The following is a 17,295-nucleotide window of genomic DNA, read 5'->3' on the forward strand; positions in this document are numbered from 1 at the left end:
CGGCTTATATGGAGCCGCGGCCATAAATACTTCTAGTTGTTGTATTGTTACAAAATTTTCCCCAAAATTATATAAAAATATTACAAATATATTTTATAAAAATTGGCCATATCTTGCATCTGTATGATATAGCTTCTATAGGAATGATCGGTTAAAAATACAAATTTAGTATGAAAAATTTTTTATTTTTGAAGATATGTTATCTTAACTCCCAGACTATAAGTTTGTTGTAGTTTTACATATGCTTAGCAAATTTTATTTAAATCGGATAACTAAATCATATGGCTGTCATAGGAAAGATTTACTATTTTGTGTTTTATTATACTTCAGTTAAATCTTATCCAATCCCCAAGCTATACACCTACTAAAATATTATCATATCAAACAAGTAAGAAAGCTACAGTCGAGTGTACTCGACTGTGAGATACCCGCTACCCAATTTGATTAAAAGAAATATATTTTGCGGTATTATTTTCAAAATATACCGAATATACTAATATATACTTATATATATACTAAGAATATACCAAATAATAAGAATAAACCATTCAAAATATACCATAGACGGCACAATGTGCTAGATTGTCGGCCAAAGCAACTCAGACCCCTAGTAAGTAGGCGTTTTTGCCCATACAAAAGTATTTCTCTAATAACTTCCACTTCTGATCGCAACCAAATTTTCAGGAATCATAACTACTACAGTAATTATTGTATATACCAAAATTCGCAGCTCTAGCTTTAAAATTACGCTTGTTATTCGATTTTTTTGATTTACGGGGGCGGAAGTGTGCGTGGCAAAAATTTGAAACAAACTTGATCTGCGTGCAAACATAACAAATGCTCTCGAAAAATTTTTTTTGCTCTATCTCTTATAGTCTCTGAGATCTAGGTGTTCATACGGACAGACGGACAGACACACAGACGGACAGACGGACATGGCTAGATCGTCTCGGCTGTTGACGCTGATCAAGAATATATATATTTTATAGGGTCGGAGATGCCTCCTTCTACCTGTCACATACATTTCCTGTCGGCACAAAGTTACCCTTCTACCCTATGGGTAGCGGGTATAAAAATAATAATTGTAACGTGGAATCGTGTGGGAACACAACTAAAACTTTAGGTAAACACATTTAAGACACACAAAAAAGGTTCAATAAACAGTAAATTATACTTATTTGTCTGTTGCAATTCTCAAGTGGTTCTAGAATTTTTGATAAGAAACTGTTCCGTCAGCCGGCAGAGAGCTAAAGGAAATTTTTATTGTTTCTTACTCTTATAGTAAATAACAGAGAACTGCAACGAGTATGGTTAAGTATGAGCGAATACTCATACCCAAATTGCAGTCAAATCAAATCAAACAATTAGTCACAACGAGTTCGATTCAACTCAAGTACTTCCAGCGTCAGCTGATTTGATTTTACTCGAACCGATTTTCGCTCGGCAATCGCAATCAAGTACAAGTATGGCCTGCTTCGGCTTGCATCAAACCCTTTGATGCGATTGTTGCTAACGATTCATTGGGTTGGCTGTTGCTAAGTCAGAATTCAAGTCATTTTTTACTCGAGTATAATTGTGTTGATTTTATTCATCTGTCGTTTACTCGAGTGATTAGGTTATGATGCGTGTGATACAAATGTTTGATGAAATGCACATCACAAGTATGTGCTTTGTCTGCCTGTTGAATAAAACAAAGGAAAAGTAGTATTTATTATAATTACAATTGTCATTTTATATTATATTTAATACATTTTAAAATTTATTTCCATTTTTTAAATTTTGATTAATATTCATCTAATTTATTTGCATTTTTAAAAATTGAATTTAAAAATATTATACTGTCCACAGAGCCAGGTGCAAGTCTACTACGCTTTTCTGTTATAACATTACCAGCTAATGAGAAAGACCTTTCTGCTGTTGCACTACTAGCTGGTATAGAGTGTAAATTAATAGCAACCTTATATAATTTAGGAAATTTGCTTTTATTAATTATCCACCAATCAATTAAATTGAAATTGTTATTCATTTCGACAATTTCTCTAGCATATCTATCAACTTCTTCTGTGGGTGTTTCTTCTGCCTTAAATGCTGATGTATTAATTAATTGTGAAAAGAAATAGGCATCGCTTGAGGTATCTATTGAGGGATCTAAAAATTCATTCGTGTAGTGCGTTACGTGTGATCGTTTGTCTCGTCAGCAGAAATAATAATTTTAAAAGTGTTAATCCGTAATTTTCATTACGAATATAATTTAAAATCCTTGAGTGTTGTGAATTAATTTTATAAAGTGTCTCAAGATATCTCTTAATTCTCTGAGTTAAAAGTGTTGTGTTAAGTGTTATTTTTAATCCAGCTGGTAAGATTTAAAATATTCATTTTAATTATCAATTCAATGCTAATCGCGGTTCTTAACGTATACGTGTTGTTGGCGCATTTGAGTAATAATAATTAAGAGCAAGAAGTAGTAAATGAAGTATCATGAAGTTGTTAGAATTAGGGCGAAGCGAGAGCGCAATAAAGCTTTCGTTTGTTGCTCTCTGAGCGAATTCGCCTCGCTTCGCCGCTCTAGTTAAGTTAGGCTTAATGTAACTTAGAATAGAATTATAAAGACAGTTGAAATCTAACACTTATCAGCGCGTCATTTACTCCGTTTTCGTTGCTTTTCGTATTGTCACAACAACAATTAGGTCCAGTCTTTGTTCGCGAATAAAGCGGAATATTAATAATTGCAAAAACTCTTGTGATTTTTCATGGCGCCCCCCGGGTGGACACTAATTGTTGTTAAACGCGAGTGATTGATTTAAACATAGAAAACAAATCATCGTTGGATTCTTCGCATCATCGCTGGAGGATACCCTGCAACTGCAGAAGACACACAGAGGAAAGTGGCTGGGATCATTAAAGATCGCCAATTCCAGGTACTGTGCGAAAAATTGAAAGTAAATAACTGGAATTGGTTGCCAAGTTGCAAGATTCTAGTGACGCTTTCAATTCTTGGCACATACGTAATAATAGAGCATTTGTTTTTTAAATTTTATATTTTAATTTAAAAAGTGAACCGCTTAGGCAGAATATTGTTTTTGTTTTCTAAGTGAAAGTGACTAGGGGAAATTCTTATTTCCATTGCATCGAACTTCTTCTCTTAGTTCGTTGCAATTTTCGCTTTCGTCGCCCCCCTTTGTCACCAGATTCGTAGCCGCTGTAAGTTGTGTGCTGTTGCTAAGCGCACATACCTATATACATACATATATACCCGCAAGCCAACACTGCACCGGTGCATTTCGGCTCCGTGTTGTTGTTGCTTGCATTTTCGTTTTCGTTTCGCGCGCTTAGAAACAGCGCACATACACACATACATACTTTAGCAAGCCAGCATCTGCACAGTGCATTGCGCTCTGTAGTCTGTGTTGTTGCTTGCACTTTTCGTTGTCGCGCGAGTTTTGTTAACAGAGTTATGTTAACTTTGTATTAAATAAATTTAATGTTTTATTTATTTTTTTTATTAATTCACTTTATTTTCTTATGACTTCAATTTATTTGCTGTAGCGTTCTTGCTCGCATCTGCTCTTCAAGTGAGCTCAAAAGCTTTTTCTATGTCTAGTACGTGATTGAGAGAGCTTGTGATCTCTCTCTCTCTCTTAGATGTAAAATGAAGAGAACGAAAGCTCTGAGTACATAACTTCCCATCGCTTAAGTTAAGACTCTCCTGAGTTTTACAAAACAAAATATACTTAAACAAAATATACTTAATTGTTAGGAATTAAATTATGGTAGATTACGTTACATTTGAAGTCTGATATTTCTTCTTTCTTTTTATGTTGGAGCTATGTACATTGTTTAAATTAAATTTTCTATATTTAGGTTCATTTTTGTGTCTTAACGATTTATAGTTTTTTATATATCCTTCATTTCTTGTTTCTTCAAAGTTTTCTCTCGTTTGATTTAAAGATGTAATGTAATTTTCCTTATATTTTAGGATGTTATTACGTATAATTTTTTTTGTCACAATTTCCATATTCAATATTCATTGGCGTGTTTTGTATTGTTGAGTGATAACTGTTATTATAATATTCTATAGCTTTACTAACTTTATCTTTGATTGATAGATCTTTGTTTTCAAGGTATATTATTCTTATCTTTTCTGTTAAAGTGTTGTGGAATCTTTCAACGTCTGCATTGCCAGTGTGACTGTTCGGTTTTACAAAATGAACTTCTATATTTTCATTTCTTAAATATTATTTTATATTTACACTATTAAATTCATTATCAGTTACTAATTTTTCAAAGTTTCCTCTTTGGGATTTGTACAAACGAATTTTTTCGATTATTGTTTGATTGTTGCGATCCTCAAGGTAGAAAGCAGTAGCAAATTTTGAAAATCGATCAATGAAAGTTAGAAAATTACATTTTGAGTTTGTATAGATATCCATATGAACAATTTTTTTTATATCGTTTGGTGTTTCTGTATATTTAAATTTTTCTTTTACTGGGTTCCTATCATATTTACATTGATTACAAATATCACAATTGTTAATATACTTTTGGATGTAATGTTGAAGTTTTGGAAAGTAAATAATCTTTTTTAAGCTTTGGTAGTTTTCATTTATACCTGAATGACCAGTATCATATTTATGGAATCGTTCAATTTCTTTATACACTTCTTCTTCGTTTTCAATGTCATTTGCGTGAAATGAGCATTTTACAAATTTTACATTTTTATTACCTTCAAAAATTTGGATAATTTTGTTTTGAAATTTATTGTACTGATGATCGTTATATTCACTGAATATTCCTACTTTGCCTTTTATGATATGATGCTTCAAAATTTCTTCCATTCTATTATCGAGATCATTTAAACTTAAATAAATTTTCTTATTTTTATTCTTATATTCAAATTCGATTGTTTTTATACCCGCTACCCATAGGGTAGAAGGGTATTATAACTTTGTACCGGCAGGAAATGTATGTAACAGGTAGAAGGAGGCATCTCCGACCCTATAAAGTATATATATTCTTGATCAGCGTCAACAGCCGAGACGATATAGCCATGTCCGTCCGTCCGTCTGTCCGTCTGTCCGTATGAACACCTAGATCTCAGAGACTATAAGAGATAGAGCTATAATTTTTTTTCGTCAGCATTTGTTATGTTTGCACGCAGAGTAAGTTTGTTTCAAATTTTTGCCACGCCCACTTCCGCCCCTGCAAATCAAAAAAAATCGAATAACAAGCGTAATTTTAAAGCTAGAGTTACGAATTTTGGAATATACAGTAATAACTATAGTAGTTATGATCCCTGAAAATTTGGTTGCGATCAGAAAAAAATTGTGGAAGTTATTAAAGAAATACTTTTGTATGGGCAAAAACGCCTACTTACTAGGGGTCTGAGTTGCTTTGGCTGACAATCTGGTATATTGTGCCGTCTATGGTATATTTTGAATGCGGTACTATATCGATATACCACATATACCATTTGGTATATTTCTAGTATTTTTGCAGTATATTTGGTATATTTTGAGAATAATACCGCAAAATATATTGCTTTTATTCAAAATGGGTAGCGGGTATCTCACAGTCGAGTACACTCGACTGTAGCTTTCTTACTTGTTTTATCTGTCAGAATGATTTGTATCTTTAACCTATTAACAACTGTTTCTAAATTACCTAAAATGGTTGTGTCCACAAAGTCTTCAGCTTGTGTATGTTGTGTACCGATTTCATCAACATTGTTTTCTAAAGAGCTACAGGATTCAGCTGTATTTACGGCACAAATTTCATCGTTACTTAATCGACTTAAAAAAATCAGCTACCCGGTTATCTTTTCCTTTGATGTACGATACGTTTATATTAAATTCACTGAGCCTAACAAGCCATCTATAAAGTATTTCATTTAGTTCTTTTCCGTTATATTTAATTAGCAGCCACTTAAGTGGTTGGTGATCGGACAAAATATCGAATTTAACTCCATAGAGATATGGGCGGAAATAAGCTGTTGCCCATACGATGGCTAGTAGCTCCTTTTGTATGTGTTTGTGGCGGCGCTGAAAAAGTGTCCAAAATGTTTGCTTCCCGAAAAATAAAAAACACTCGCGTTTTTATCACTATATATGTATATTTGGTTTATTGAAAACTTATCGGGTTGTTATGTCGCACAAAAAGGGGTGATTGTAACGATTTGAAAGAGACGTGATTTGCTACTAACTAATAGGAAAAAGCCGACGGCATTTCGGCGATCTATACTGAGCGCGGCTCAGCGGTGGTGAGTTGTGGGAGAGAGATGCTGAGAGCACTGGAGCTTGAGTGCATTCTTACGCACTGAGCGCATTGCTAGTGAGCGAAAAAGCTTTGAGTGCTTTTCGGTCGGCGGAGCGGAGGTGTGCCTCTCACTTAGCAATGCGCTCGCATCAACATTCTCCCCCCCTTGCAATATTGGGATTGCAAAAAATAACAAATTTGGGAGGATACCCGGCAGGACAATATCAGGATAGATAGAGTGGGTGTGTCTTGGAGCGCAACGACGCCGTGCAGACTCCTTCAGCGCCCATGCGAGTGATGGAGAGGCCCAAGGCCCCTGGCAACGACTCGCTGATGCGGCTTACTGGACAACACGGATCCAACTCGCCGCGGTGGGGAGTATGCTCACTCCTTTGCACTGGAAAGTGCCGTCTGCGGGAGCTAGGCACGGGCCGGGTGCGTGGGTGAGTGGGCCTGTGGATGCCGGCCTGGTGGATGCCGGCCTGGGAAACGTGGACACGGGACATCCTTGGTGGTTCTTCTCTGGAGGGTGCCGGGTGGTCGCGTCGGCTCCTGGGCTGGCGCGAGGTTGTGCCGGGAGGCACGGAAACCCCACGCGGAGTGACCGGTGCCATCGGTGCAGAGGAAGACTGCGTCTCCGTTCGGGATCGTTCGACGGACAGTCGAGCTGAACGAGGTTCTAAGGGAGGTCCTGTCACAGGATCAATCGTATAGGTTCGGTCGACGGACAGTCGAGCCGAAGGTGTTGGAACCGATTTTGAATGGGGGCCTAACAAAGGCTTGCGTTTAGAGGATCGTTCGACGGACAGTCGAACCGAAGAAGGATCAGAGTGGGGTCCCGTCACAGGACCAATCTTAGGGGTTCGTTCGACGGACAGTCGAGCCGAAAAAACTGAAATAGATTTGGAGGGGGGTCCTGTCACAGGACCGATCGTAGGAGTTCGATCGACGGACAGTCGAGTCGAAAAGGACGAGATGGAGTTAGAAGTGGATCCCGACACTGAGCCGGTCAGGATCCAACCGAAAATGGTCTCTTGACCAATGAGGGTCCCACAAACGTTCGGACGAGAGCCGCCGAGAAGAACGGATGGGAGGATATCCGCGCCTAAAAGCACGTCTATCTGCGAACTCTCATAGAACTTGGGGTCGGCCAGCGGAATGCTTGGCAGATTGTCGAGGATGGTTTGTGGGACAGAGCATGAGGGCAGTTTGCCTGCTAATTGAGGAAGGACGAAAGCCGATGCCTCAATCTGCAGATCTGGTCGCAACGGGGAGCCAATTAGGAATTGGCAATGCTTTCGGGGCTGGGCTGCTACAACTTGAGTCAGCCCAGAGACGTGGGCTTGAACGGATGTGTATGGCATCCTCAAGCGCTTGAACAATCGTTCAGAAATGAAGGTAGCCTCTGATCCGGAATCGATCAGAGCCCGTGCTGTGTGCCGAACGCCGTGATGGCAAATGTGTACAACAGCTGTACTCAGCAGAACACCTTGTGTGTTAACTGCCAGGAATGATTGCACATTAGCTGACTGGGAAGGAGTGGACTGTATATTAGGAGTGGGATTAGTGACTGTCGGCGTCGGGTTGACTCCATGCAAGAGTGTATGATGACGACCCTTGCACGTAAAACAGCTGTGCGCACTTGTGCAGTCGGCCAGGACATGGCCTCGTGCGAAACAATTCAAGCACAGCTTCTGTTGCTTAATATGGTTGACCCTTTCATTGACACCCATCTGGAGGAAGCGAGGGCACAATCGAATCGGATGATTCTCCTGGGAACAGAAATTGCAGGTCTGGGTCTTAATGGTCACCCTACTCTCAAAAGAGTTGACCTGCCTGGAGACGGGGGGCCTCCTTGCGTGAGGCTCGTGGAACCGTCGGAGCGTTCGTGCTGGATGACACCTCCGCTATCGCTTCTAGGGTGCGATGCCGCTCTAGAAGAAAAGCGTTCATGTCAACCCACGTTGGAATATCGCTCTTGTTTTGGATTGACTGTTCCCAAAGAGAAAGGGTCAACTTGGGGGAGCCTCGAAGAACACAAGAAAACCAGGATGCAATCCCAATTCTCTGTGTCGATTTTCGAGTGCTCTAAGGCTGTCAGACACCCTTGAATGGTGCTCTGCAACTCCTGAATAGAGGAACCCGACTCTTGCCCAATGGCGGGCAAATTGAACAAAATTCTCAGCTGACTGTTTACGAGCAACCGTTTGTTCTCGAAACGCTCAGTCAAGCTGGACCACGCCGACTGGAACCCTTCATTTGTCAAAGGAGATTTTGACACAATGGCATGGGCTTCACCGCTGGTCTTGGAGTTGAGATAGAAAAGTTTCTCAACTTCCGACAGTCTCGGGTTCTGTATATAGAGGGCTGTGAATAAATCCCGGAAGGTGGGCCAGCGAGTGTAATCGCCTCCGAAAACTTCGGTGTCGCACGGAGGTAATCGACACCCTGTGGGCATGGATTGCACAGCTTGTGGTTGTACGGGTGTACGGGGGGTGAGCGCCTGGGATGCGTTGGCTATTTGCTCACCTAACAGAGCTGCACACTGCTCGTAGGCAGCATAGCAGTACTCGTACTTGGCCTGAACAGTAGGGAGCTCTTCTGTGGTCATCTCCTCAGACATGACGCAAGAGCAAGCCTCGTACTCATTCTCGACCTTTTCCCATAAGGAACGCATCTGGTCCCTTCGGACTTGGCACGTATACAGGGATGGACTATCAGCCGAAGGATTGTTGACTCGCCGCAAAGTGACTGATACGATCAGTCGCGGCGATGAATTTCGTCAACGCTGTGTCTACTTTCTTTTGTGCCATCGTTTTTGATTTGTGGATCGGGACGGAAGGAACCTTGTTCTTAGGATCGGATGAAGGCTGTGTGACCAAGATCAGCGGCTTGGATTTGACTGCAAGCCTGGTGCCAGAAGCGGGCGAAACGCTAGCTGACCGTGTGGGGACCTCCCTTTTCGATTGCAAATGAATCGGCGAAGTGCTGGATGCACGAAGAGCCGACTCCTTCCTGGATTTAGGTAAAGGGGCTTATCGAGGTTCTAGCGGCGCTAGTAGAGGGCACGGACAGTCTAGCTTTAGTCTTATCGGGTTTGCCCGATGACATGCTACGCACGGAAGGTAGGAAGCCGCTGGTTAGAAAACCAGAAAATCACAGAAAATATACCAAAAAAATACCAAATGGAACTTGGTTTTTTTTTATATATCCGGAAACGGCCCAGAAGATGGAAACGAAATGGAAGGCACGTAGCAACTAGTAAAAGAAAAATACCAAATAAAAATACTGAAAAAAATACCACAGGTAGTGCTGAGGTATTTTGTACCCCAAATGGGTACGGACTGCGGACACAGGCAACGAACGCAAAGGGGGCCGGGGAAAATTCCCGCGACAATCACGCAAACGATTGTCGGAAACAAGAACAAAAAAAAGCACGAAAATAAGAAAAAATACCACGAAAATACAATACGCTGGAAAAGACACAAATGTGGTTAAAAAAGCGCTGGATGGAAAAATAATAAATAAATTGTCACGAAAAAAACAACAACAAAAATTATTTATATATTTAAATATGGAGATGTGGTGGAAGTATAATTGTGATTATATGTAGGTGTGTATATATGTGTGTGTGTATGTCTATGTATGTGTGGACACTGGCTGGAGGTAGCCTATACACCGACACTTGAGCTGGGAGTTGCTCTTAAATACACACACTAAATATATCACTTGGCAAAAGAAAAGGAAAGGGTAGGGTATGTCGAGTGCGACTACCGCTGCCCTGCCAATCTATTACTTCACTCGTAGAAGTACTTATGCACGCGGTTAAGCATGCACAACAGTATGTACGTATGTATGTATGTGCTTGCACTGCGCTGCCAACGTCTAAGCAAGCGAAATGCACGTATATTTGTATGTAACACAAATGAGAGCGAGAGCAAGTGCGGACAAACAGCGAATGCATAAGAGTGCGTGTGTGTGTGTTGAGAGAGCGCGAGAGCAAGCGCGGCTGCAAGCCGGTGCTTGGTTTATTTGGTTTATTGAAAACTTATCGGGTTGTTATGTCGCACAAAAGGGGTGATTGTAACGATTTGAAAGAGACGTGATTTGCTACTAACTAATAGGAAAAAGCCGACGGCATTTCGGCGATCTATACTGAGCGCGGCTCAGCGGTGGTGAGTTGTGGGAGAGAGATGCTGAGAGCACTGGAGCTTGAGTGCATTCTTACGCACTGAGCGCATTGCTAGTGAGCGAAAAAGCTTTGAGTGCTTTTCGGTCGGCGGAGCGGAGGTGTGCCTCTCACTTAGCAATGCGCTCGCATCAACCAATGTTTGTGGCGGCGCTGAAAAGTGTCCAAAGTATTTTGCTTCCCGAAAATAAAAACACTCGCGGTTTTTCACTATATATAATTAGTTTATTTAGACTTGGCGGGTTATTATTGCGTACAGAAATTGGGGGTAATTGTACCGATTTACAAGAGACGAGATTTGTAACTAACTAATAGGAAAAAGCCGACGGCATTTCGGCGATCTATACTGAGCGCGGCTCAGCGGTGGTGAGTTGTGGGAGAGAGATGCTGAGAGCACTGGAGCTTGAGTGCATTCTTACGCACTGAGCGCATTGCTAGTGAGCGAAAAAGCTTTGAGTGCTTTTCGGTCGGCGGAGCGGAGGTGTGCCTCTCACTTAGCAATGCGCTCGCATCAACAGTATGGAGGAATAGTTTTTCTCATGATCATTCAATGTACGGCTTGCGTAACAAATTGGATGATTGTCTTGTTGCAGAACCGCACCTAAAGCAATATTACTAGCATCAGTAATAAGCTGAAATTTCTTTTTGAAATCCGGATATTTAAGTACCGGTCCCTCAGTTATGATTCTTTTTAATTTTTCAAACGCTATTATGAAGTTGGGTTCGTTAACATCAATCTTGGCATCCTTTTTAAGGCATTTAATTAATGGATAAGCTACTTGAGAGAAATCCTTTATAAACTTTCTATAGTACCCTGTGATTCCTAGAAAAGCTCTAATTTGCTTAATATTTCTTGGAATTTTAATCTGAAGAATGCTGTTAACTTTTTCTGGGTTAGGCCTAACTCCTTCGGGGGTTAAAACATGACCTAAAAACTGAGTTTCTTTTGAAAATAATTTGCATTTGTTGATTTGAATCTTAAGATTTGCTTCAGAGAGTTTTTTAAAAATTGTACGAATGTGGCCAACATGTTCTGATAAACTAGTAGAAAAAAATAAGAACGTCGTCCTAACTTATCCAATATACCTTCTATATTAGGGATAGGAAACTTATCATCTACTGTGTTTTCGTTCAATTTGCGATAGTCAATAACTATACGCCACTTTTTCGTTCCACTATTATCGGCTTTTTTTGGGACAAGCCATAGAGGGGCATTATATGGAGAATTGCTCTTACGTATTATTCCTTGATGTAGCATTTCTTCAATTTGCTTATAAATTTCTTGTTCGTGTACTTGAGGATATCTATAAATCTTACAATATACAGGTTTATCAACTACTGTTTTTATCTGATGCTCGATAATGTTTGTATTGCTAAGACACTGACCTTCAAGAAATATTAATGTTTTAAATGTACTTAAAATTTTAGTTAAAGCATCGTTTTCCTCTTGATTTAAATCATTGAAAAGAAATTTTTGTATTTTATCATCTATTTCGATTGGTTCGATTTGGTTTACCTCATCAGAGTACGGTGAATTGTTTTGAAATTGGATAATTGTAATTGTATTGTGATAAAAATCAATAACAGCATTTAATGGCTTGAGAATATTCTGACCTATTATAGCATCGAACGATTTGTTATTAAATGTTGCCAATTTCCAACTCATTGTTGCATCTTCTTTAAATTCAAGAGGTAAATCCGTAATAATTTCTTGCGTTATTAGCGATTTTGAATTCAGAGATGAAAATGATATTGGATGCCGCAAAGTTCTTCGTGGATATTGTACTAATTTATTTCTATCTAATATGGAAGTTGTTGAACCAGTATCAATCAAGGCTGTGATTATTTCATTGTTTATAGTTACGTTAATTAAGGGAAGTGATTTTTCGAGGCAACTAAATGAAAATTTGCATGGCAACAACAGTTCTTTGGCTCTGACATTGATTCAGAAGTGATACTTTGATCTTCGTTATTATTTTTAAATTGGCTACAGTTAGTTTTATCTACCTCGACATGATCGATTTCCATTTTTGAAATATGGCTTAGTTGATTTGTACCGTTCTGATTTGAATTTAAATTTTGTGTTCCTGATCGAAAGTTCCCTGAATAAGCTTTTACATTTTGGGAATTATTGTTGTGGTTTGCATTCTGATCTTGATTATTATAATTTACTTTGTTGAATCGGTCTCTTTGATTATTTGTATTATTTGCATTACTTTGAGAAAATTTTGTTTTAACATTTTGGGTTCTAATAAGACCTTCAGTTTCCAATAAATCAAAAGCTTCTCTTAAATTGTTTACATTTCTATTAATTATGACTGAAGCTAAATTTACATCAATATTTTTCAAGAATGTTCTTAACATAGCTTCTTCAACATTTTTGGGACTAAACTCAGAATGCTTTACGTTATCATATTCGTATTTTTCATTAATTTTACACATTATACTTCTTAAAGACTTAAAATACTCTGTAATATTGTTATTGTTACTTAGCATAAACGCTTCTTGGTAAAGTTGATTGTAGGACTCCTTTACGCCAAAATTCCGAATAAGAATCTTCTTGATGTCATCCCACGACGGCTCGGAGTTCTCGATGGTTCTCACAACATGTAGAGCTCCGCCTTGGATTTTGTTGAGTACGACACGGTGAAACACGTAGGCTCCTGCAGTAGTTGTCGGAGGTAATACAGAAAATATCATCTCCACTTCACGAATGAATGATGATAGAGCTCTTGAATGGTCTCCTCTGTATTCGTGAATGTGGTGGGCATCCTTAAGAATATCCCCAAACGATAAAGTAAAATCGTTTGCCATTGTTCGTAGTCAAAATTAGTTCTTTAGAACTTGTAATATTCTAACAGAATTAGTTCTGCTAGTTCTCGTCGGTTATCGATACCAAAAGTTCTTATGATACGATACCAAACGTTCTTATGATACGATACCAGACGTTCTTATGAACTTGTCATCGAACCACTTATGAACTGAATGAGTTCGCTCTGAGCAGTGCTGCCAACTTTTGACCAGCAAAAAAAGCTGTTTTTGACGGAATGAATGGAGAAAAAGCTCAAAAATTATTTAAAAATCCAAAAAAGCTAAAAACAAATGTATCAAAAAAAGAGAAAAACGTCTTCAAAAATAGCAATTTATTAAGTTCATTTTTGTTTAAAAGATAAAGATTTGCATTATTTTATCGTTATCTCCTTAGTCTGTCTCATTTGCGTATGACATATTAGTGCCTATCATCTGCAGATATTTTATAGGCACTTCATAGTCGACGCAGCATTTTCCCATCCGTCACAATCCGATTCTCTATATTACAATAAAAATGAATAGAGTATATCTTTTGCTTGAAATTAATACTTTAACTTATGCTTAGAATGCATTCCTTAAATTGGATTTAATTAGGTTAACCTGGCAAATAGCCAGAAATCGCGTATGACCAGGGCAAACACAACTGTGGATGGCCACAGTTGCCAACTCAAAAAATCTCCGGTTTTCACCAGAATCTTTAAAGACCAAAATTTGTTTGTGTTGCTGATGTTGGCCCACTTGATCAAATTGAAATGGAAACACTAAGCGAGTGATGAAATTAGCGTATTTCGAGAAAACAATCGATACGCCAACACATTTTTGATTGTTTATAAGTGACTATCGTAAATCTGCCACTTTTTCATATTTTGTACTTTTGTGTTAACAACACAAAAAAAGTTGGGAAAAAGCCAACAGAATTTCTAAAAAAGCTGGAATTCCCGCTTTTCACAATTCCCGCAATTCACAAATTTTTCCCGCATTTAGCCTTCAAAAAAAGCCAGTTTTGACGGGAAAAAATCCAAATTGGCAGCACTGGCTCTGAGATGCTGGTGTGTGCAATTGTTGATTTATACATACAATCACATCTACATACAAATATACATAAGTACAGTTTCGAAATGCCGGCACGCTGCACAGAAAAAAAAAATTGCTCCAGATACTTTGGTCTTTTTCTTCTCTGTTTCTCTTTTTGTACACACTTTTGCCAGTCTTTTTTCTTTCCTTTTCTTTTTTCTTTCTTTCTGAACACACTTTTGCGAGTCTTTTTCTTTTCTTCCTTTTTTTTTCTGTACACACTTTTGCCAGTCTTTTTTCTTTCCTTTTCCTTTTTCTGTACACACTTTTGCGAGTCTTTTTCTTTTCTCTAGCCGGTATGTTTTAACAAAACGTGCCTTTTCAGGTTATGTGTCTTTTGCACAGGGTAAGTATGTATCAGAGAGCTGCAACGATCACAATTTTTTCAATCATACCCGATCATTGACTCGGATTTTTTGTGATGCAAAACTTTGCTTCAACGAACATGTATTGATCGTAAGCAAGCCTGTTCAAAGCGAACATTCAGTTCCGATCACTCGTGCCTGGTTTGAATTGATTTACTTTGATCGAACGCTTTGTGTGAGCAGCAAAGAATGATTGAGAATGCTGCTTACATTCAGATCGATCACGCTCATACCGTTTGGTCATACCGGGTGGTTCGATTCAACCCGATCTACTTATTTCATCATAAGCCGAAACTCGCGCGCACATGCTAAATACATATATGAATTTTGTGTTTCCTAATATTTTAAGCAATACTTATTTATTAATTTTAAGCATGCATTGAATTTTGATTTTAAGCGTCAAAAATTAAGAAATAAATGAAGTGATTTTTTAGTTAATTTTACGCATTGCAACTTTTTTCCGTTGCAACATATAAAATTTGTACATACAAACTACACACACAAACACATATAGTATTCGCAGGCAATTCTCGATCTGATTGCTTCACTCACAATCAAATCAAATGCAACTTGATCGATGTCTGAGCTTTCGTTTGCATCGTCAGACTCGATCGTCTTTGTCGGTACAATCATTTCCGATCATCAAACCGGTATGCAACAATCAGTTTGAATCAGTAAGCAGAGCAATCAAATCAGTTGCACGATCTGTTCGTTTTGTGCACGAAGCTCGATCGAACAATTTTGTTGCGATCAACTTTTTGAGTTGTGACCGGTTTGAGCGAGGCTGATCGAACCGCATCGGATCATACTCATTGCAGGTCTCTGGTATGTATGTATGTAATTTGCACAAGCACCAATTCACTCAACACTGCACTTAAGTGGGTATTTTAATGTTTTTGGTTACTCCGTCGGCTGCGCCAGTTTTGTTAACAGAGTTATGTTAACTTTGTATTAAATAAATTTAATGTTTTATTTATTTTTTTATTAATTCACTTTATTTTCTTATGACTTCAATTTATTTGCTGTAGCGTTCTTGCTCGCATCTGCTCTTCAAGTGAGCTCAAAAGCTTTTTCTATGTCTAGTACGTGATTGAGAGAGCTTGTGATCTCTCTCTCTCTCTTGTTAGATGTAAAATGAAGAGAACGAAAGCTCTGAGTACATAACTCGCGCTTTGCAGCGCTTAGAACTCGCTCCCCTACATTCGTTGGTTGAGCATATCAGTGCGATATCTCGTTTGCTCCCTCGAATTGTGTATTCCCCTATTATTGTCCGAGAAAGCTTAGTGGTTAGCTTAGGACAATTTAAAATTAAGTAAAAAAAAAAAAAAAAATAGTTTAAAATAATAATTCAAAAAAAAAAAATTATTATTTTTAATTTTCTTTTTCGTTGTTGTTGTTGGAAGCAACAAGATTTATTTTGTATTTTATTTTTATATTTTTTTGTCGTCTCCTCTAATAACCTAAATAAAAAATGAATTCGAAAGAAACTCTTGAAGGCTCTAAAAAGAAACTTGCTATTTGCGTGAAGAGCATTTGCAGAGTTAATAATCAAATTCTCGATGACACGATCGGTCGAGATTTGACAGAGCTAGAGTGCAGGCTTGAGATGTTGTCGTCGCATATTGTAAATGCTCTCAAATATCAAAGCAGAATTGAGACATTTGACGAATATGACGATTACCGGTGCGAGTTAGAAGAGATTTGCATTACTGCAAAGGCAAGGCTGAAGGCGATGGTGAAATCGTTGACCGATACTTCATCCGCCAATATATCGATTCAGCCTATTGCCGCTCCTCGTACCCGTCTGCCTAAACTCTCATTGCCAAAGTTCAGCGGAAAGTATTCCGAATTTAAAAATTTCATAAGCTTGTTTGAGACTCTTGTTGACAATGACCATTCAATTCCGCGCATTGAGAAATTCAATCATCTCATTTCTTGTCTCTCTGGTGAGGCTCTTGGAACGGTGAGAGCGTTTCAAGTCACCGAGGACAACTATGAGAAAGCAATGGCGAGTTTGAAAAGAGTATATGACAATGATTGTCTGATATTTAATGAAAATATCACTGCTCTTTTCAATTTGCCAAAGATTTCGCAGCCCTCCGCTTTAGCGTTGCGAAACTTGATTGACACTGTCTCTGCGATATACGGATCTTTGTTGTCGATAGGTGATGATAAGAAGATTGCAAATGCAATCCTTATTCACCTGGTCATGCACAAAGTTGATGCAATGACAAAGAAGAAGTGGGATGAGCAGCTAGATTACACGAAAATTCCATTATGGAGTGAGTGTGAAACTGTGCTTAATCGTCGATATCAGCACTTGTCAGCTGAGAATTCGAGAAAGTCCGATAGTCAAGCCGTTTCCACTAAACAGCTTAATAAAAGCTCGTTTTCGTGTACGACGCTCAAAGATAAGATTGATCAAAAGACCCAAATATGCGAATATTGCAATTCCGAAGATCATTCCATCGTGAGTTGCTCGATGTTTGCTGCCTTGGCAGTTAAACAGAGATTCGACTACGCGAAAACAACTGCATTATGCATAAATTGTCTTCGGAAGGGTCACACTGTCGCCAAATGTAAGGCAAAAAAGTGTCGTGTGTG

The sequence above is a fragment of the Drosophila sulfurigaster genome, chromosome 2R (assembly GCF_023558435.1).
Source record: "Drosophila sulfurigaster albostrigata strain 15112-1811.04 chromosome 2R, ASM2355843v2, whole genome shotgun sequence".
Taxonomy (NCBI): Eukaryota; Metazoa; Arthropoda; class Insecta; order Diptera; family Drosophilidae; genus Drosophila; species Drosophila sulfurigaster.